The 22,448-nt window shown below is 35.0% G+C and overlaps 1 long non-coding RNA gene across 1 annotated transcript in view; it reads left to right on the forward strand.

Moving 5' to 3' along the window:
- The window catches only part of LOC306641575, an 84,287-nt gene extending 65,188 nt beyond the window's left edge, over positions 1-19,099 (forward strand). Inside the window, exons 2-3 of the long non-coding RNA XR_013758199.1 lie at positions 15,485-15,567; positions 18,966-19,099. This is a non-coding gene — a long non-coding RNA (uncharacterized lncRNA). The remainder of the gene's footprint in view (positions 1-15,484; positions 15,568-18,965) is intronic.
- The last annotated feature ends 3,349 nt before the right edge of the window (positions 19,100-22,448 follow it).

Below are 22,448 nucleotides of genomic sequence, written 5' to 3' on the forward strand. Positions count from 1 at the left end.
TGTCTTTGATCCACTTTGAGTTGGGTTTTGTGCAGGTGAGATATAGGGGTTAAATTTTGTTCTGTTATATATGAATTTCCAGTTTTCCCAGCACCATTTGTTGAAGACGCTATCTTTTCTCCAATGTATATTTATGGCCCCTTTCTCTAATATGAGATAACTGTATTTATGTGGATTTGTTTCTGAGTCTTTGTTCTGTACTGTTCTATTCTGTACTGTCTGTTTTGTCACTATAGCTCTGTAGTATAATTTAAGGTCTCGTATTGTGATGCCTCCTACTTCACTTTTCTCATTGAGTATTGCTTTGGCTATTCTGGGCCTCCTATTTTTCCAAATGAATTTCATGACTGCTTTTTCTATTTCTATGAAGAAAGTCATCAGAACCTTAATAGAAATTGCATTGAACCTGTATAGTACTTTTGGTACTATGGCCATTTCGACAATATTAATTCCCTATCCAAGAGTATGGGAGGTCTTTCCATCTTCTAAGGTCTTCTTCAATTTCTTTCATTAGTGTTCTGTAGTTTCCATTGTAGAGGTTTTACACCTTATTTGTTAGATTGATTCCCAGATATTTTATTTTATTCTGATTTTTTTTTGGGGGGGGGCTATTGTGAATGGGATGGTTTTCCTAATTTCTCTTTCAGCTGAGTCACCACTGCTATATAGGAACCCAATTTTTTTATGGGTGTTAATTTTATATTCTGCTACTTTGCTGAATTCATTTATGAGTTCTAGAAGATTTCTGGTGGAGTTTTTGGGTCTTCTACATATAAGATTATGTCGTTAGTAAACAGAGATAGTTTGAGCTCTGCTTTTCCTATTTGTATCCCTTTAACTCCCTTTTTAAAAAATTTTGTCCTAATTGGGCTGACTTGAATTTCAAGGACTGTTATTGAACAGAAGTGATGGAAGAGAGCATCCTTGTCTCATTCCAGGTTTTAGAGAGAATTTTTTCAGTTTTCCTGAATTTAAAATGATATTGACCTTGGGTTCAGCATATATACCTCTTACAATGTTGAGGCATACTTCTACTATTCCTAGTTTTTCTGGTGTTTTGAACAGGAGTGGATTCTGTATTTTGTCAAATGCTTTTTCTACATCTATTGAGAAGATCATGTGATTCTTGTCTTTATGTCTATTGATGTGATGAGTTCCTTTATTGATTTCTGTATGTTTTTAACAAATTTTGCATCCCTGCAATGAGACCCACTTGATCACGGTGCACTAGCTTTTTAATGTATTTTTGTATGCATTTTGCAGATATTTTATTAAGAATTTTTGCTTCTATATTCATCAGGAATATTGGTCTGAAGTTTTCTTTCCTTGATGTGTCTTTGTCTGGTTTTGGTATCAGGTTGCTCCCAGCTTCATAGAATGAGTTTGGAAGGGTTCCCTCTTCTATTTCATGGAATAAATTAAGGAGTATTGGTGTTAGTTCATCGATGGCATCTTTAACTTCCGTGACTTGAAATTGATCTGTTTAAATTATCTATGGCCTCCTGGTTCAATTTGAGTAGGTCATATTTCTCTAGAAATTTGTTGATGTCGTCAAGATTTTCTCTTGTTTTGGAGGATAAGTTTTCAAAATAGTTTCTGATTATCCTCTGTATTTCAGTGGTGTCTGTGTTGATATTATTTTCATCATGAGTTTTAGAAATTTGAGTTTTTCCCCTCATTTTGTTAGCAAGACTAAAGGGTTATGAATTTTACCTATTTTTTCAAAGAACCAACTTTTTTTTCATTGATTTTTTTGATTCCTTTTGGTTTGTTTCAATTTCATTGATTTTCAGCTCTGATTTTAATTATTTCCTGTAATCTACTGTTTATAGTGTTGATTTATTTCTTTTTTCCTGGGCCTTGAGATGTAATGTTAAGTATTTTATTTAGTGACTTTCTATTCTTTTAATGAATGAGCTCAGCATTATAAACTTTCCTTTTAGAACCACCCTCATAATATTAAAGAGATTTTGATATGTTGTGTCATTATTCTCTTTACCTCTAAGTAGTTTTTTATTTCATCTCTGATTTCTTCTGCTATCCACTGATCATTCAGTAATGTATTATTTAGTGTCCACATGTTAGAATATCTTCTATTTTTTAAAAAAAATATTTATTTTGATTCATTGTAAACAAATGGGGTACAACTTGTTTCTCTGGTTGTACATGAAGTAGAGTCATACCATTTGTGTAATCATACAGGTACACAGGGCAATGGCGTTTGTCTCATTCTGTTATTTTTCCTTCCCCCACCCCTCCCACTCCTCTTTTTCCTTTATACAATCCATCCTTCCTCCATTCTTGCCTCTCTCCCACCCCCATTATGTATCATAATCAACTTATCAGAGATACAATTTGACGTTGGGCTTTTTGGAATTGGCTTAACTCACTTAGCATGATATTCCTCAACTTCACCTATTTACCTGCAAATGCCATAATTTTATTTTTCTTTATGGCTGAGTGATATTGCATTGTGTATATATACCACAGTTTCTTTATCCATTCATCAACTAAAGGGCATCTAGGTTGGTTTTACAATCTAGCTATTGTGAATTGAGCAGCTATGAACGTTGATGTGGCTGTATTTCTGTAGTATGCTGATTTTAAGTCCTTTGAGTATAGGCCAAGGAGTGGGACAGCTGGGTCAAATGGTGGTTTCATTCCAAGTTTTCTAAGGAATCTCCACACTGCTTAGAGTGGCTGCAGTAATTTGCAGCAATGTGTGAGTGTACCTTTTTCCCCACATCCTTGCCAACATCTATTGTTGCTTGTATTCTTGATAATTACCATTCTAGTTGGGTTGAGATGAAATCTTAGGGTAGTTTTGATTTGCATTTTTCTTATTACTAGAGATGGTGAACATTTTTTATTTTTCTTTTTTTTTTTTAACAGTATAGAATGGCTTTAATAATTTCCAAGTAGCTTCATGAATGTGTGTCATCTTTCATGGGTATACAAGCTTTATACATGTGCTTTGTGATTCCATGCTCGGTTTAATGCTTTGCTGTTGCCATCTTAAAATTCTTTATAATTTATTAACAAGGGACTTCTCATTGTCATTTTCCACGGTGTCAGCCAAGTTATATATCCAACTTAGTCCCAGATCATGAAATCTGAAATGCCAGTGGCTTGGGAGGCTGAGATAGGAGAACAGCAAGTTCAAAGTGAACCTCAGCAACTTAGTGAGACCCCCAGCAACTAAGCAAGGTGCTGAGGTTTTGTCTTCCTATTTAAGATTTTGGGATCTCTGAGTCTCCATAGTGACTCCTGTGAAATTTCATGCTGTTCTTGCCGTACCATGCTGGCTTCTCACATTCCTAACACACTCTTGGCAATGATCGTATCAGATAAATTGGCTCAGCATCTCAAGTGGATTCCCTGAGGTTCCTTGGCACCTTGCAGCTGCTACAAGTGTGTTGTTATTGATTCCTTAGGCAAGTTTCATTATGCTTTTCTCAGTCACCTGTTCATGTGATGCTTAGGAAAATTCACCTTTTGTGACAAATGTCCTTTCTTTTCTGTCAGGCAGCGATTCAGCAAATACCTTAATCAGACATTTCATCATCTAAAACCTTAAATGCATTTTCTGTTCTATTGTACATATGTATACAGTTCTTCTCATTGTTCCAATGTGTTAACGAAAATAATGTCACCATCCTAGGAAGGATCTGGTGTGAGAAAATGATGTTTTTTGAGTGTTTAAGTTTTTAATTTTGAACATGTGAGTATACGTACCCATTAATTCCTGATTCATCAGCAGATAATTGGCAAAAACAAAATGGACCTTATGGAAATATTGTACGAGTGCATGTGTATATTTGTGTGAGTAACCATTATCTATGGAAGGCTATATGGAGGAAGGAGGAGCTGTATAGATGGAAAAGAGAGGTGAGAGGGGTGGAGGGGAAGGAAAAAAATAACAGAATGAATCAAACATCATTACTCTATATAAATGTATGAATATGCAAATGGTATGCTGTTACTCCATGTACAAACAGAAACAACATGTATCCCATTTGTTTACAATAAAAATAAATTAAAAAAATAAATACAATTTAAAAAAGAAAATGCCCTTAAATAAGCTAAAAATTAATAAGGAAGTGCACAAATACATAAGAAAATGCTTATGATATATTTGTTCTTTGAATAAATTGCAAAACAACTGCACAACTTGTTACTTGAATAAAGATTTGTTCATTTTATTTTGTAAGAAGTTAAACATTTTTTCATATATCTGTTGATTGCTTGTAGATCTTCTGCTGTGAAGTGTCTGTTCATTTCCTTAGCCCATTTGTTGATTGGGTTCTTTGTATTCTTGGTGTAAAATTTTTTGTGTTCTTTATAGATTCTGGAGATTAGTGCTGTATCCAAAGTATGTGTGGCAAAGATTTTCTCCCACTCTGTAGGCACTTTATTCACATTTCTGATAGTTTCCTTTGCTGAGAAAAAGATTTCTAGTTTGAATCTATCACAATTATTGATTCCTGCTTTTATTTCTTGTGCTTTGGATGTCCTGTTAAGGAAGTCTGATCCTAAGCTGACATGATGAAAATTTGGACCTACTTTTTCTTCTATAAAGTGCAGGGTCTCTGGTCTGATTCCAAGGTCCTTGATCCATTTTGAGTCGAGTTTTGTGCAGGGTGAGAGATAGGGGTTTAATTTCATTCTGCTGCATATGGATTTCCAGTTTTCCCAGCACCATTTTTTGAACAGGTTATCTTCTCCATTGTATGTTTTTGGCACCCTTGTCTAGTATGAGAAAACTATTTGTTTGGGTTTGTCTCTGTGTCCTCTATTCTGTACCATTGATCTACCTGTCTATTTTGGTGCCAATACCATGCCATTTTTGTTAAAATTGCTCTATAGTGTAGTTAACGTTCTGGTATTGTGATACCCCCTGCTTCACTCTTCCTGCTAAGAATTGCTTTAGCTATTCTGGGTCTCTCATTTTTCCAAATGAATTTAATGAGTCCTTGCTCTATTTCTATGAGGTACATCATTGGGATTTTAATTGGAATTGTACTGAATTTGTATAGGACTTTTGGTAGTATGGCCATTTTGACAATATTAATCCTGCCTATCTGAGAACATGGGAGATCTTTCCATCTTCTAAGGTTTTCTTTAATTTCTTTCTTTAGTGTTCTGTAGTTCTCATTGTAGAAGTCTTTCACCTCTTTCATTAGATTGATTCCCAAATATTTTTTTGAGGCTATTATGAATGGGGTAGTTTTCCTAAATTCTCTTTCAGAGAATTCATCACTTATGAATAAAAATGCATTAGATTTATGAGCATTGATTTTATATCCTGCTACTTTACTGAATTCATTTATGAGTTCTAGAAGTTTTCTGGTGGAAATTTTCGGCTCCTCTAAATATAGACTGATGTCATTGGCAAATAGGGATAGTTTGAATTCTTCTTTTCCTATTCACATCCCATTAATTTCCTTGGTCTGTCTAATTGCTCTGGCTAGAGTTTCAAGGACGTTATTGAATAGAAGTGGTGAAAGAGGGCATCCTTGCCTTGTTCCAGTTTTTAGGGGGGGGATGTTTTCAGTTTTTCTCCATTTAGAATGATATTGGCTCTGGGCTTAGCATAGATAGCCTTTACAATGTTGAGGAATGTTCCTACTATTTCTATTTTTTCTAGTATTTTGAGCATGAAGGGGTGATGTGTTTTATCAAATATTTTTTCTGCATCTATTGAAATGATCATGTGATTCTTAACTTTAAGTCTACTGATATGATGAATTACATTTATTGATTTCCAGATATTGAACCAACCTTGCATCTCTGGGATAAAGCCCACTTGATCTTGATCTTGATAGTGGTGCACTATCTTTTTAATATATTTTTGTATGCGATTTGCTAAAATTTTGTTGAGAATTTTTGCATCGATGTTCATTAAGGATATTGGTCTGAAATTTTCTTTCCTTGAAGTGTCTCTGGTTTTGGTATCAGGGTAATACTAGCTTCATAGAATGAGTTTGGAAGGGTTCCTTCCTCTTTTATTTCATAGAATACTTTGAGGAGTATTGAAATGAGCTCTTCTTTGAAGGTCTTATAGAACTCAGACTCCATCTGGTCCTGGACTTTCCTTTGTTGGTAGACTTTTGATGACTTTGATTTTATTGCTTGAAATTGATCTATTTAAATTGTGTATGTCCTCTTGATTCACTTTGGGGAGATCATATGTCTCTAGAAAACTGTTGACATATTTGAGATTTTCTCTTTTGTTGGAGTATAGATTTTCAAAATAGATTTTAATTGTGTTTTTTATTTCAGTTGTGTCTGTCATATATCCTTTTTTATCCCAAATTTAAGTAATTTGAGTTTTCTCTCTCCTTCTCTTTGTTAGTGTGGCTAAGGGCTTATCAATTTTGTTTATTTTTTCAAAGAACCAGTTTTTATTTTGTCAAATTTTTTTCAGTTATTTCTTTTGTTTCAATTTTATTGATTTCAGCTCTGATTTTAACTATTTCCTATCTTTTACTACTTTTGGTCTTGTTCTGTTCTTCTTTTTCTAGGACCTTGAGCTATAATGTTATGTCATTTATTTGTTGATTTTTTCTCTTTTTTTTGAATGTGCTCCATGAAATGAATTTTCCTCTTACTACTGCTTTCATAGTGTCCCAGACATTTTGATATGTTGTAACTTTGTGCTCATTTACCTCTAAGAATTTTTTTATTTCCCCCTGATGTCTTCTTTTATCCATGCAACATCCAATAGCATATTATTTAATCTCCAGGTGTTGTAGTATTTTCTGTTTTTTATTTTGTCATTTTTTCTAATTCATTCTATTATGATCTGATAGAATACAAGGTAGTATCTCTATCTTTTTGTATTTGCTAAGAGTAGCTTTGTGGCATAAAATATGGTCTGTTTTAGAGATGGATCCATGTGCTGCTGAGAAGAAAGTGTATTTGCTCATTGATGGATGAAATATTCTATATGTGTCTGTTAAGTCTAAATTATCAACTGTATTATTGAGATCTATGCTTTCTTTGTTCAACTTTTGTTTGGAAGATCAGTCCAGTTTTGAGAGAGGTGTGTTAAATTCTCCTAGTGTTATTGTGTTGTGTTCATTTTGGTTCCTGGACTTGAGAAGGATGTGTTTGACGTACATGGATGAGTCATTGTTTGGGGCATAAATATTTATGATTGTTATGTCTTGTTGATTTATGCTTCCCTTAAGCAGTATGAAATGTCCTTTTTTATCCCTTCTGACTTACTTTGGCTTGAAGTCCACTTTATCTGATGTGAGGATGGATACCCCCACTTTTTTGCTGAGTCCATGTGCATGGTATATTTTTTCCCATCCTTTCACCTTTAGTCTGTTGGTATCTTTTTCTATGAGATGAGTCTCTTGCAGGCAGCATATTGTTGGGGTCTTTTTTTAAATCCAATCTGCCAGTCTGTGTCTTTCGATTGATGAGTTCAGGCCATTAAAATTCAAGATTATTATTGAGATATGATTTGTATTCCCAGTCATTTTGGCTAACTTTTGGTTTTTAACTTGACTTCGTTTCTCCTTTATTTGGCTATTCCTTTGGGGTAGTTCCTTCCTTTGCTGACTTACATCATTGTTTTTCATTTCTTCCTCATGCAATATTTTGCTGAGAATGTTCTCTCGTGCCATATTTCTATTTGCAAATTCTTTTAGCTTTTGTTTATCATGGAAAGATTTTATTTTCATTGTCAAATCTGAAGGTAAGTTTTGCTGGGTATAAGATTCTTGGTTGGCATCCATTTTCTTTGTGAGCTTGGAAAATGCTGTTCAGGCCCTTCTAGCTTTTAGGGTCTGGGTTGAGAAATCTGCTGATAGCTATATTGGTTTCACCCTGAATGTAATTTGATTTTTTTCTCTCACAGCCTTTAAAATTCTATCTTTATTTTGTATGTTAGGTATTTTCATAATAATGTGCCTTGGTGTGGTTCTGTTGTAATTTTGTACATTTGGTATCTTATAAACCTCTTGTACTTGATTTTCTATTTCATTTTTCAGACATGGGAAATTTTCTATATTATTTCATTGAATGGATTGTTCAGTGAAATAGATTTGGTTTGTTTCTCCATGCCTTCCTCAATCTCAATAGTTCTTAAATTTGGCCTTTCATGATATCCCATAATTCTTGTAGATTCTGTTCATGATTTCTTACCATCTTCTCGGTGTGGTCAACTTTGTTTTCAAGATTAAATATTTTGTCTTCAGTGACTGAGGTTCTGTCTTCCAGGTGTTCTAGCCTATTGGTTATGTTTTCTATAAAGTTTATAATTTGGTTTATTGTTTCCTTCATTTCAATAATTTCTGTCTGGGCTTTTCTCAGAATCTCTATCTCTTTATTAAAATGATCCTTTGCTTCCTGCTTTTGCTCTTTTAACTGTTGATTGGTGCAATCATTCAATGCCTCCATTTGCTCTCTTATCCCATCATTTGCTTCTCTAATTATTTTAACTATGTACATTCTGAACTCTCTTCAGACATTTCTTCTGCCATGCTGTCATTGGATTTTATTGATGTAGCATCTAGGTTTGTTTGGGACGTTTTCTTCCCTTGTTTTCTCACATGTATCTTTCCCATTAGGAGTGCAAATCTGAGGTATTGCAGTTTTCCCCCATATACTTAATAGTGTCCCTGCAGATTTCCAATAACTCACCTCCTAGTCCTCAGTAGCCTGAAGTCTTGGAGCAACTTGATAATGCAGTGGCCCACAAAGGATGCTGCCCCTCTAGGGATTGTGGCCTCCAGGCAGGGTATATTCTCTGCTAGTGGGCAGAGATGCCTGCACGTGTTGACAGATGATAAATTGCAGGGGCATTAGACTGTGGGTTGGACCCAGTTGTTCTGGGCCTGGGTTTCAGGACCTACCTCCCTGGCAGGGAAGACTCACCCAGCAGCTCTGCGCTGGTCCCGGTTCTCTGGGCCTACATCCCTGGCATGGAAGTCTCACCTGGCAGCTCTATGCTGGTCCCGGCTCTCTCAATATTTCTTTTTCTTAAATCCTGAGTCATGCAGCAACATGGAATGCAGTCACCCTCTAGTCCACCATCTTGGATCTCCTTCTTCCATTTTTATTATATTATTCATTTATAACTTCATTCCATTATGATCTGATAGAATACAATATATTATTTATATTTGCCAAGAATTGCTTTGTGGCCTAAGATGTGGTCTATTTTTGTAAATGATCTGTGTGGTGGTTAGAAGAAAGTGTATTCAGTTATTGGTGGATGAAAAATTCTACATATGTTTTTTAAGTATAAATTATTAATTGTATTTTTTAGTTCTATAGCTTCTGTGTTTAGTTTCTGTTTGGAAGATCTATCCAGTGATGAGAGAAGCATGTTAAAGTCACTCAGTATTACTTTGTTGTTGTCTATTTGATTCTTGCAATTGGGGAGGGGTTTGTTTGATGTAGATAGATGCTCAATTATTTGAAGCATAAATATTTAAATTGTTATATCTAGTGATGTATATAATTCCTTTAAACAGTATGAAATGACCTCTTGATCCCTTCTGATTAATTGTGAATTAAAGTTCACTTTATCTGAGGATAGAAACCCCTGATTGTTTATGAAAGTCATGTGAATGATATGATTTTTCCTATCCTTTTACCTTCAGTGTTTGGATTTCGTTGCCTATGAGGTGAGTCTCTTGGAGACAGCGTATTGTTGGGTCTTGTTTTTTAATCTAACCTGCTTGTCTTTTAATTAATGAGTTTAAGCCATTTACAGTTAATGCTTTTTTAAGAAATAATTTTTATTCCCCTCACTTTGATTTACTTCTGGTTTTTTAATTTGAATTAATTTCTCCTTTGATCAACCCTTTCTCTAGTGTAGTTCCTCCCTTTGCTGGTTCTCAGTTTTATTATTCATTTCCTCATGAAATATTTTATTGAGTATGTTTTATAGTGCAATCTTTCTGATTCTGAATTCTTTTAACTTTTGTTTATTTTGAAAGGTTTGTATTTTATCATCACATCTGAAGGTTAATATTGCCAGATGTAGTAATTTTGGTTGGCATCCATTTTCTTTCAGGGCTTTGTGTATATTATTCCAAGATCTCCTACCTTTTAGAATCTTGGTTGAAAAATTAAATAAGTCTGGATTGGTTTTCCTCTATATGTGACCTGTAATTTTCCTCTAGCAGTCTTTAAAAATTTGTCCGTATTTTATATGTTGGGCATTTTTATAATGATGTGCATTAGTGTAGGTCTATCATAATTTTCTATACTTGAAGTCCTGTAAACCACCTATATTTGATTTTCCATTTTATCCTCTAGGTTTGACAAAATTTCTGATATTATTTCTTTTAAAATATTCTGTATTCCTTTGTTTTGTATCTCTGAGACTTTATCTATCCTGATATCTTAAATTTGGTCTTTTCATGTTATCCCATATGTCTTGGAAGTTCTGTTCATGTTCTCTTAACATCTTTTTTCCACAATTAACTTTACTGTACAGATTATATATTTTGTTTTCATTGCCTGAAACTCTATCTTCCAAGCAGTCTAGTCTTCTTGTACAGACTAGAGTTGATGCAGACTTGAGTTTTTAATTCAGTTTAATTCAGTTTACTTAATTTTGAGAATTTCCAATTGATACTTCTTCAGGATTTCCATCTCCTTATGAAGTGATCATTCACTTCTTGGATAATCTCTCTGATTACACTCCTTACATCATCTTTTAACTTGCATATCATTTTAACTATGAATTTTCAAAATTTTTTCTCTGATGTTTCCTCCACTGTGATATCATTGGATTCTCTTACTGAATTACTTTGGTTTGTGTGGGATGGTTGTTTCCTTGTCTTTTCATGCTGTTTGTATGTCTACCCATTTATCAGTAAGAATCTGAGATAGCAGAGTATGTGCCCTATGAATTCATAGTGTTCTTGAAGATTTCTAGTACCTCACATTTTAAAGGGAGACAGTAAAAACAACCAATGCAATCTATATGCAGCATTAAACTAAATACTTTGTTCTTATTTTGGCATCTGTAATGCTAATTGGCACTATAAACAGAAATGGTATGATAGGCAATTGTCAACAGTAGAGATATTATGTTTGAAAAACAGTTTGCTATTCAAAAAGATGAAGAGGGAGAATGCCAAGAAGATGTAGGGTGTAATAATTGAGAGGAAGATGAGAGAGAGTAGTAGTAATGAGTTGAAGAGTGAAATAGAGAACAATAGAATTTGGCTGTTCTGGAAATGAAAGGGGGAAAGAGAATCAAGGGAAATAGGAGAAAAAGAATATAAGAACAATATCAAAAAATTATAAAACAAATCCAATATATGCTAATGAAAAACCCTAGTTCTTAAGATACAGAATAAAAAAAAAAAAACTACCTTCAAGAAATCCTAGAAATAAGAGCAAGACACATATTTGTATTTATAGATAAATATCCATGAACCATTCAGCACACACTGTTCAAAAAAAAAAAGTTCTTGATGGAAAATAAAGGAATCTTTTCTGTTGCAATTGTCAAAAAATTTCTATAATATTATACATTGGTTGTCAGTTCCCAATTGTCTTTCTTTCTGTTTTTTTCTTGAGGTATGTATTGTGTGCAAGAGTAGTAGTTGGGGGCTGTCAATTCTTTCTTTTTGTGAAGTCCATCATTGTTGCCTGTTCTTAGGTTCCCTTCTCAGCAGTATGAGATGGGGCAGGTTGGGAAGTGTTGTCTACTTCACTCATATTGAGGGATCGCTGTAGAGTTCTGTGAAAGGAGTTCCCAGAGTCAGAGCTCCTATAGGTGGGGTTTGGATTCCCATGTGCTTTGTTGTATAATGTTTGGTGAAGATTTTAAGTAAGCCCACCTCCACAGCCTGACTGTTTCTTGTCTATTCTGGGCATCTCATCACTTGGATAAAATAAAATAAAAATAAATAACTAAAAGAAAACATCCACTGCCAGCACCAGCAGCTACTGACGTGGATCCACCACAGGCAAGTCAGGGACAGAGAGTTCTGGTTCTGCTTGAGTGGTGGAGGACCCTAGTCCTTTGACCTACTCTTCCTCCCACTGCTCCCACATCTTGGTCCCCTGGGCTCAGTACCAAAGCTCACATTTACTGCCCCCATCAAGTCATAGGTCATCCCCAGCTAATTCTGAGACTCAAAGAGTGAGAGACATCCAGGATGTCTCCTGTCTGAGTGTCTCAAATTCCCTGGGGTGCAACACTTTTCACACCTGAATTTCAGCTTGTTTTCTAGTAACACACTAGGTCGAGTGGCAGGCCCCAGCCAGGTCAGGTTTTTGGACCCAGCCGTAATGACACAGGTCTGGGAACACCTGGGTTTGGACCCACACCCACCAGATGCCCTATGTAGCACAGTGGGAAAAGATGGTACTGACCCTGCTCTCCTCAGGTCACTGGGAATGCACACCATCCCTCTCAAATGAACACAAAGTGCAGCTCACCCACTGGATCAGATCAACAATGTCCCCAATCACCGTCCTCTCCACTTACACCTCTCCACTTCAAGACACACCTTGGCACCACCCAAAATTCTGACTCTTCTTCTCTCTGTCCCTGACCTGCCTGTGGTGGATCCACACCAGTAGCTGCTGGTGCTGGCAGTGGATGTTTTCTTTTATTTATTTATTTTTATTTTATTTTATCCAAACTTCTGAGTCCCTGGGCCATTCTGAGAGTGCAGTATTAAATCCTAATAGGATTTTTTAAAAAAACTGACCTCAAAAAGAAACTGGCTGTCCTCTTTCCTGGTCCCACACCATGGAGCAGCTTGGAAAGTAACCTTCTCTACCATCTTCACCCCTTCCTGAAACTCTTTTTATTACTCCTGAGACCTCATCTTTGACTTATGTATTATTTAGAAGTGTGTTACTTAATCTTCATGTGTTTGGGGTTTCTCCACCTATCTTTCTGGTTTTGATTTCTAATTTAGTTCTGTTGTGTTCTGAGAGCATACTTCACATGATTTCTATGTTAAAATTGAAAGATGTGTTTTGTGGCTCAACATATGGTCTGCCTTGGTGAATTTTCCATGTGAATTTAAGAATGTGTATTCTTCTATTGTTGGATAAAGTAATCTGTAGGTATCAATTATATTCAGTTGATTGATAATTCTCTTCAGTTCAATTATACCCTTGCTGAATTTCTACCTGCTGGGTCTGTCAGTTGCTGATAAAGTGGCTGAAGTCTCAAAGTATAGATAGTAGATTTTTCTATTTCTACCTGCAGTTCTATCAGTTTCTGCCTGATGTACTTTGATACTTTATTTGCAGAGCACATTGATATGTCTTCTTGGAGACTTGACCATTTTATCATTATGTAATATTTTCTTTATCCATGATGATTTTCCATATTCTGAAGTTCATTTTGTCTGAAATTGATATAGATATTCCAGCTCTCTTTTGATTAATGTTAGTGTGGTATATATATTTTTTCCATCCCTTTACTTTCCTTCTGTGTTTTGATAATTAAAGTAGGTTTGGTAGAGATAACATAGTTGGATGTTCTTTTTTATTGTCTTTTATTGGGGGTATTTAAACCATTCACATTTAAAATTATTATGAATATAATTGGATTAATGTCTACAATCATATTTATAACTATTTTCCCTTCATTGCTTTTGTTGTTTGTTTTGTCTTCCACTCTTTCAGGCTTCTCTGATTTTAATAATCATTTTATATGCTCCATTTACTCTACTGTTATTAGATTAATTGTATTCTTAAAACATATTTTTGTAGTCACATTAGAACTTAAAGTATGTTTCCAACAAACCCAAGTACACTTTCAAATATCACTATCCCACTTATGGGTAGGACAACTATATTTTAAAAGATTATTCCCAATTTCTGCCTCCAAATACTTATATGTAACTTTACTGTCACTCATTTCTCTTACCTACAAGTTATTATCATTGTTAACATTGTTATTATGATTGTTTTAAACAAACTACTCTTAGGTCAAATAAAAGTTAGAAAAATAAAAGATTTTGGTTTATCTTTATTTCTTCCTTAGCACTCTTCATTTCTTTATGTACAGTTGAATTTCTAACTGATATTATTTTCCTTCTCTCTGAAAACTTATTTCAATATTTCTTGCAAGGTAGGTCTACATTTTTGAAAACAAAATAAAATATTGTTATATATTTTTATATATTTATATATCTTATAATATTTTATATATTTACAAGTTTTTATATAAATATATTTATATATATATTTTAATAAAAAGTGAAGCTATTCACATTTTTAAGTTTCAGTTTTCACTGAGTTGCCAACATAAAAAAATCACTGTCATGCTTTGCAGGCATGCCTAAGCTTCATACACTTAATTTTATGAATGCTGTGAATTGCAAAATGTTCCTGAAATGTCATGTGCATGTATTGTAAATACTATGTTGGTTTCTGTTTACCTCCATGATTATAATTTGGAATAAAAAGAGAGCAAGAATATGAATACTGAGCATAATAGGAATGATACTTCTTAAATAAAATTCCATAGCATTCATGCTATCCCAGAGGAAGGATTTTGGTCAGAAGAATAATTTGTCTTTGACCTAAGCATTTTTGTTGCTCCTATTTTCTTAGCAGTCCAAAAGAGTGTCTGTCTCAACCCATCATCCTTCAAGTCACATGGGCATGACAAATAGAACAATAGATGTAGAAATTTTTCCTGGGGATTGAAAAGTATAAATTATAAAAGCAGGTATTTAGGGTCAGGAACTCTATTGATCCAGAGCAGAGTGTGTGCTTGTAAATTTGGATCCTTTAAAGAGCTGGACCCAAGGTACAGATTCTTCTCTTTTAGGCTTTCCTAAGGGGGAAAATATTTTTTTTTTAATCTAAAATTAGCTCCATTACCAGATGGCCCCCATTTCTTCTATATAGTCTAATCATTTATTTATAGTATTCACTGTTGACTCAGTAGTTACCTCTTTAATGACTTTACCTGTTTAACGTGCATGAAAAGCATCCATTTCTATCTTCATTAAAAAGCTGCTTCTCTGGTTATGAAACAAAAAAAAAAGAAAAAGATTTTTCTCCTGTTCCTTCTTAACTCCTTGAGCATTCACTTGAATCAATACTGTAGTACATGATACTCTGTCCTTTATTATAGTTGTTTGGATGTGTCACTATTTCCTTTTCATTCATTCAGTCAACAGATAATTTGCACAAACCAAGGTGGTGACCCCTATAAAGCCAAGGTAAAAAAATTATTTTGAGTTACTTGAAGACAGTGGCTATGTCTGATTCTTGCATTGCTCAGAGCTGCTCTGTGTTCCACTGTCCATAGCTATTAAAAACAGTGTGCTTCAGTATATCTGACTTTCAGTCAATAAAACGTCTAAAATGTAGCTGCTATTTTTGTTTTGAGGCTATAATGAGGTATTTGAAGAGCAGTTAAGTGACATCTATCTCACAACTTAACATAATCTAAATAATAATGATTATAAGAACAATACAAAATCAAACCTATCTCTCTGATAATCTTTGATCTTTTTCTTCCTAGGATTTCCAAACTGTATTACCATCATTTGATCTCTTCTCAAAGTATGGAAAATTATATTCAAGAACTGGACAAATTGTATAAAGGTATATATTCTTGCTAAGAAGCACTTCAAAAAGTATTCTAAATTAAATAATCAAATGAAATTGACTTAACTGTTGAGCATTTTTTTAAAAAAATGCTATAATAGCATTTTCAATATAATGACTCCATAAGTTCTTTTTATCCTAATCTAGTGGTTTGCACGTTTAAAAACAGTGGATTCTGTTTGTCAAATTTCTTCTTCAAAATGGACCAAAATACATGAACACAACTAACAAAAATATGAAGTACTCTTTATCTTTAAATCAAATAATACATTAAATAGTTTTACACAATATAATAAAAAAATGCCAGTGGTCTTCAGAAGCTATAATACTTTTCAGTATTTTATGCACAGAGTGTCATTTAATATTCCATAGTCAATATGTGCATTGTTTGAAGTACAAATCATCATAAGGGATAGCAAAGAAATGGAGTCTAGGGTCTTTGATTATCAAAGAATAAAGATACCCACTGAAAATTCAAGAACAAAATGAGCTCTCACTGAATGTTGTATTTAATTGCTAAGGTATTTTAGAACAGAGAAATGATTACAATTAAGTAAGGCTAATTTGGCACATTTTAACCAAATTTAAAGGTGATATTAGATGAAGACAGCAAGGTCAGTACATTTGAAGGGAAGGGGAAGAAATGAGAAATAAGGCCAGTTAGCATTCCTCAGTATTCTTCCAAACCTAAAAACAAGGGGAAAGCACTGACCTATTGGAAAAAGCACAGAGCAGATTTATGGAATGTAAGTTTCTTCAGTATAGTGTTAATATGTCTCCTCTACTGCACATATAACTCTGAAGTCTTCAACTTGGAAATTAATATGCTAAATTGGATACCAATATCTGCCTTTTAACTACTCCAAAGGAATATATGAGGGAAAATATAAAATATTCTGAGCTAATAGAAAAATGTACAGAAAAAGTAAAATTGCTCTTTCAAAGGTTAGTCAATTATCTTTACCCATTGGAGCATTTGTCTTGTATTTTTGAGCCACAGTATGAAGTAGATTAAATAAAGTGTTTCATATTTGTGAGTACCTTTGGATTTTAATTCAAAGATATATCAATCTATGGAGAGAGACTGAAAACAACTTCACCACTCATTAATATATACTAAGTTAAATGAAGAATGCACACAATGCAATTCTATGTAGATGTTAAATGTTAGCATAAATCTTTACCTATTTATTTGAAAAAGTGCCTACAATGTATTTCTAAGAAGGCTATATAAGAAGCCTGTGTAGGCTGGGGATATAGCTCAGCTGGTAGAGTGCTTACCTGGCATGCACAAGGCTCTGGGTTCAATCCCCAGCACCACAGAGAAAAAAAAAAAAAAAAAAAAACTCGTGTAGTTTGGTTTTATTTTTTAAAGGATGTGTATATGTGTTTATTCATGTGAATGTACATATATATGTCTTTGTGTATAAAAATACACATCCATATACATAGGTATATGTATATACCTATGTATTGCAAAAACGTAATGGCAATAATCTCTGGGTGGTGATATTATGGAAACTTTTTTGAGGGCATTTCTATGTGTTTCAATTTTTTGATTTTTTTTCTTAGTTAGACAAAAGCAAAGTGTTAAGATACTCCAATAGGACTATTTCTTCTACTCTGTTAATTAAAATACATCTTGACTTTATTCTGTTTAATTATAATAATTTAGAAACAATTATCTTTTTTTCTGAAGACAAAGTAATTACTTGCTAAGTTATTTATGCTGAAAGACAAGGATGAGTAACAAATGTTTTACATTATTTTTAATTAAAAAGAGCATACAATGTAAAGATACAAATATGTGATGGAATTTTAAAAAAATGTTTTCAAACTTCTCTCTTGTATTTTAAAGTCTTTTGTGAATTGACAATATTATTAAAATGTCATCTTTTACTCTTAGATAGGAAATGAATGTCTGATCTTTAATTTCAGAAAGTGAAGGGCAGCAGCCTTAGCTGAGGCTCTCCTATTAAGATTTAATTTCACCAAATACAACAAAGTGCTTCTGTTCCTTATAAAGAAGGCCAAGATGAGAACACTTGCACCAAACTATTGAATAAAGATGCTATAGTAATTTTTGGAGCTATCTATTTGATTGCTCCAGCTTCAAGGTAGTTCATCACTTCACTAGAATTCACCTGACATCTTTGCCTCTTACACCCAATACTGCATTTTCCCATCATCCCATTAGAAATACCAATGCCTTTATCAGATTGATCTTTCTTTCCTCAGTATGTCTAAGTATAGAATAAACAGAGCCTCCACCTACCTATTATCACTTAATGCACTGCGGTTTTAGCCACTGAATATACTCAGGGAGAATTTAACTTAAAATGTATGCATATTCTTAAAAGCTGCTCTCTGACTAGGATCATATGATTCCTTTTAATTTCTTTAATTTATCCTTAGATTGGTCACTTTTTGTAATCTTTTATAGTTTCCCCAGAGTAGTTTTGTCTAAATCAGACAAAAGTGTCACAGTGTTTTGCCAACCTCTTAGCTCCATTCATCTCCTTCAGGCAGAAAGATTCTGCAGACTGATTAGAGTGGAGCAAAATGATGAGGATAAGATGAAATCATTGGTTGTAATTTTATGAATTGGATAAGTTATCCAATTCCATCTGGCATCAATTGGAGTTTTCTTGCATTCTGTGCTGCTCACTTTTCTCAAATTCTTCTTTGTAATAGACTTGGTTCCAGGCTGTCTTCCTACTACAATGTGGTTCAGTTTCAAGGTGAGTTGAGTTTTAATAAAATTATTTGTTAGGCCTGAAAAACAATGTATTCTCCTCTTTCATAGGAATTTGGCATATGAATGATTGAAGTAGCTGAGAAAAAAGTGAAAATGAAGAATAAGTATGGTTAACACTGAATTGGGAAGGGGGTAAAATGCAGGTCTTTTTGCAGAGGGAGTAAGATCTTACCAGCTGCATGAGGAGAAATAAGTTATATAAGGGGAGAGTATAATTAAGAATATGAGTTGTGTATGTGCCTGTGGGAAGTTAAAATTTTAATCCAGTAAGAAAAACTATTAAACCTTATCACTTTTGCTTGGTATTTTGTGAATTTATAACCCTTTTAAGTTTGTAGTAAGTCATAGTAAATTGGCAAAGAAAAAAATAAAGATAACTTCAGTATCTTCTTGGTTAAATTGCCCTTTCATTAAAAATGCTCAGGAGAAGGTGTTTTGCTGTGTTTTTCTATAGCAGAAATCCAGACCAGCAGACAAACCTCAGAAAACAGTTTAAATTCAACTGGACTTAAATGAATGAATGAGGGACCTTGGCCTCCCAAACATTAACTAAACTAAAACTAAGAGTGAAGATTTAAATCTCTATTTGAGATCTAATAAGATTCTTTTCCTTCTTTCATTTTATTCTTGTTTTTAGAAAATAAAAGAAGACAAAATGTCAAAATGAGGTTAAGATGTGAATTGAGGGTAAAATAGAAGACCCCACTTCCTGGCATCCTGGATTCTTCTTTCATGGCTAATGAGTAACCTTGACCTGGATCTCTTAACCCCTGAAGTTTTTTTTTTTTCCTATTACTTGTCTGTAACTCATAGAAACAACATCAACAAAAACCTTTACACTTTAAAGTACAAATGAGGATCCTGTAGGAAATTCACTTAATTCAGACTATGATCCAATAAACTATAATATTTTGTAAGCTTAGTCATGAATTAGTTATGATGTATTGTGCATGGTGTATGTGTGTGTGCTTGTGTGTGCGTTAAATCTCCTAGATATATCTTTTGATTAAATTCTTAAACTTGGATCTTTTATCTTTGAGAATGTCTGTTAACAATTTCAGCCCTTGGTGACCTAAAGTGCCATAAATAGTTCCAGGGAAGTGGCCATAGTCTGACCCATCACCTTGGTCACAAATGATGAGGCCAGGGTTGGGTACCCAAATTAAGGGCAGTTAATGCATCAGTGGCAATGATTAATGATTTAAAATATGCATAGCAGAAATAGTTTGGTATAAAAGCTCTTCTTTGAGACCAATTAGAACCCCCTCAGGTCATTGAACTGCAGGTACACAAACACAACAGACATAGACAAGTGTGTGTGGGAGCAGACACACAAGAGCTCTCAAATAAAAAGACATTTACCTCTGGGCACCATTATGCCAGAGAATCAGAAGGCTGAGGCAGGAGGATCATAAGCTTAGGACTAGCCTGGGCAGTTCAGTGAGACTGTCTCAAAATGAAAAATAAAAGGAACTGTGGAGGATCCAATATGGTGGACTAGAGGGTGAGTGCATCTCCCATCACTCCAGAACTCAGGATTCAAGAAGGGGAGATATTGAGAGATCTGAACCAACATAGAGCCGCGGGGTGAGTCTCTCCCTCTGGGTGAAGCTTGGCCTGGGCAGCAGGCCCAGACAGTGGGCAGCCTCTTGGAGCAGGGCAGGGCAGCGAGAGTCTTCCCCAAGCATCCCTGCTCTCTCCCATGGCAGGCACGATCCACAGCCAGCTTCTAGGAGCAGATCCGCCCAGTGAGAGCTTTTCCACACAGAGCCAACCCCAAGCCCTGGAACCAGCGGTGGGCCCACGACCTGCAGGGGGCTTCTTGGAGCAGAGCAGGGCAGCAAGAGACTTCCCCAAGCAGACCAGCTCCCTTGCACAGCAGGCCCGGCCCACAGCCATGTTCTCAGAGCAGGCCGGCCCAGTGAGAGCTTTTCGCACAGAGCCAACCCCAAGCCCTGAACCCAGTGGCGGCCCTGGCCCGCAGGTGGCTTCTGGGACCAAGGCAGAACAGTGAGAGGCTTTCTCTGAGCTACCTCAGGTGGGGGCAGGCCCCGTCTATAGCCAGCTTCTGGGAGCAGGCCCGTCCAGTGAGAGGATTTCCATGCAGAACCAGCCCCAAGTCCTGGACCCAGTAGTGGGTTAGGGGCAGCTTTCTTCAGAAGCACTGCATTATCAGTTCTTCCAAGACTTCAGGCTACTGAAGGCTGGGAGATAATATACTGGAAATCTGCAGGGACACTATAAGCCAAGAGAGGAAATCTGCAATATCTCAGAGTCCCACTGATATCTGACCAATATGAGAAAACAAGGGAAGAAAATGTCCCAAGCAAACCTAGATACTATATCAATAATACCCAATGACAGCACAGCAGAAGAAATGTCAAAAAGGGAGTTCAGAATGTACATAATTAAAACAATAAGGGAAGCAAACAAGGAGATGAAAGAGCAAATGCAGGCATTGAAGGAAGAGATGAAAGAGCAAATGCAGGCATTAAATGATTGCACCAATCAACAGTTAAAAAAGCAAATACGGGAAGCAAAATATTATTTCAATAAAGAGTTAGAGATACTGAAAAACAAACAAACAGAAATCCTTGAAATGAAGGAAACAATAAATCACGTTAAAAATGCTATAGAAAGCATAACCAATAGAACACCTAGAAGACAGAAACTCAGACATTGAAGACAAAATATTTAATCTTGAAAACAAAATTGACCAAACAGAGAAGATGGTAAGAAATCATGAACAGAATCTACAAGAATTATGGGATATCATGAAAAGGCCAAATTTAAGAATTGTTGGGATTGAGGAAGGCTTAGAGAAAAAAAACCAAAGGAAGGAACAATCTATTCAATGAAATAATATCAGAAAAATTTCCCAAATCTGAAGAATAAAATGGAAAACCAAGTATAAGAGGATTATAGGACTCCAAATATACAAAATTACAACAGACCCACACCAAGGCACATTATTATGAAAATACCTAACATACAAAATAAAGACAGAATTTTAAAGGCTGTGAGAGAAAAGAATCAAATTACATTTAGGGGAAAACCAATAAGAATATCAGCAGATCTTTCGCGGTTTTTTTTTTTTTTTTTTTTTTCTTCTCATTTGCTCGGCCTGGGTTTCGAACCACGGTCCTTCCGCATGCTAGGCGAAAGCTCTCCAAAGGAGGCTATTTCGTCAGCTCCTCAGCAGATCTTTCAATTCAGGCCCTAAAAGCTAGAAGGGCCTGGAACAACATTTTTCAAGCCCTGAAAGAAAAAGGATGCCAACCAAGAATCTTATACCCAGCAAAACTTACTTTCAGATTTGACGACAAAATAAAATCATTCCATGATAAACAAAAGCTAAAAGAATTTACAAAAAGAAAGCCGGCATTACAGAACATTCTCAGCAAAATATTCCATGAGGAAGAAATGAAAAACAATGATGCAAATCAGCAATGGGAGGAACTAGCATAAAGGAATAGCCAAATAAAGGAGAAACCAACTCATGTCAAGAAACACAAATGAGTCAAATGACTGGGAATACAAATCATATCACAATAATAACCCTGAATGTTAATGGCCTGAACTCATCAATCAAAAGACATAGACTGGCAGATTGGATTAAAAAGAAAAATCCAACAATATGCTGCCTGCAAGAGACTCATCTCATGGAAAGAGATACCCACAGTATCTCTTTTTTGCACATGGACACAGCAAAAAAGCTGGAATATCTATCATCATTTCAGATAATGTGGACTTCAAGCCAAAGTTAATCAGAAGGGATAAAAAAGGACATTTCATACTGCTTAAGGGAAGCATAAATCAGCAAGACATAACAATCATAAATATCTATGCCCCAACATTGGCTCACCCATGTACGTCAAACAAATCCCTCTCAATTCTAGAAATCAAATAGACCACAACACAATAATACTAGGTGATTTTAACACACCTCTCTCACCACTGGATGGATCTTCCAAACAAAAATTGAATAAAGAAACCATAGATCTCATTAACGCAATCAACAATTTAGACTTAACGGACATATATAGAATATATCACCCAACAAAGAACGAATACACTTTCTTCCAGCAGCACATGGATCCTTCTATAAAATAGACCATAT

Source organism: Sciurus vulgaris (assembly GCF_902686455.1).
Source record: "Sciurus vulgaris genome assembly, chromosome: 12".
Taxonomy (NCBI): domain Eukaryota; kingdom Metazoa; phylum Chordata; class Mammalia; order Rodentia; family Sciuridae; genus Sciurus; species Sciurus vulgaris.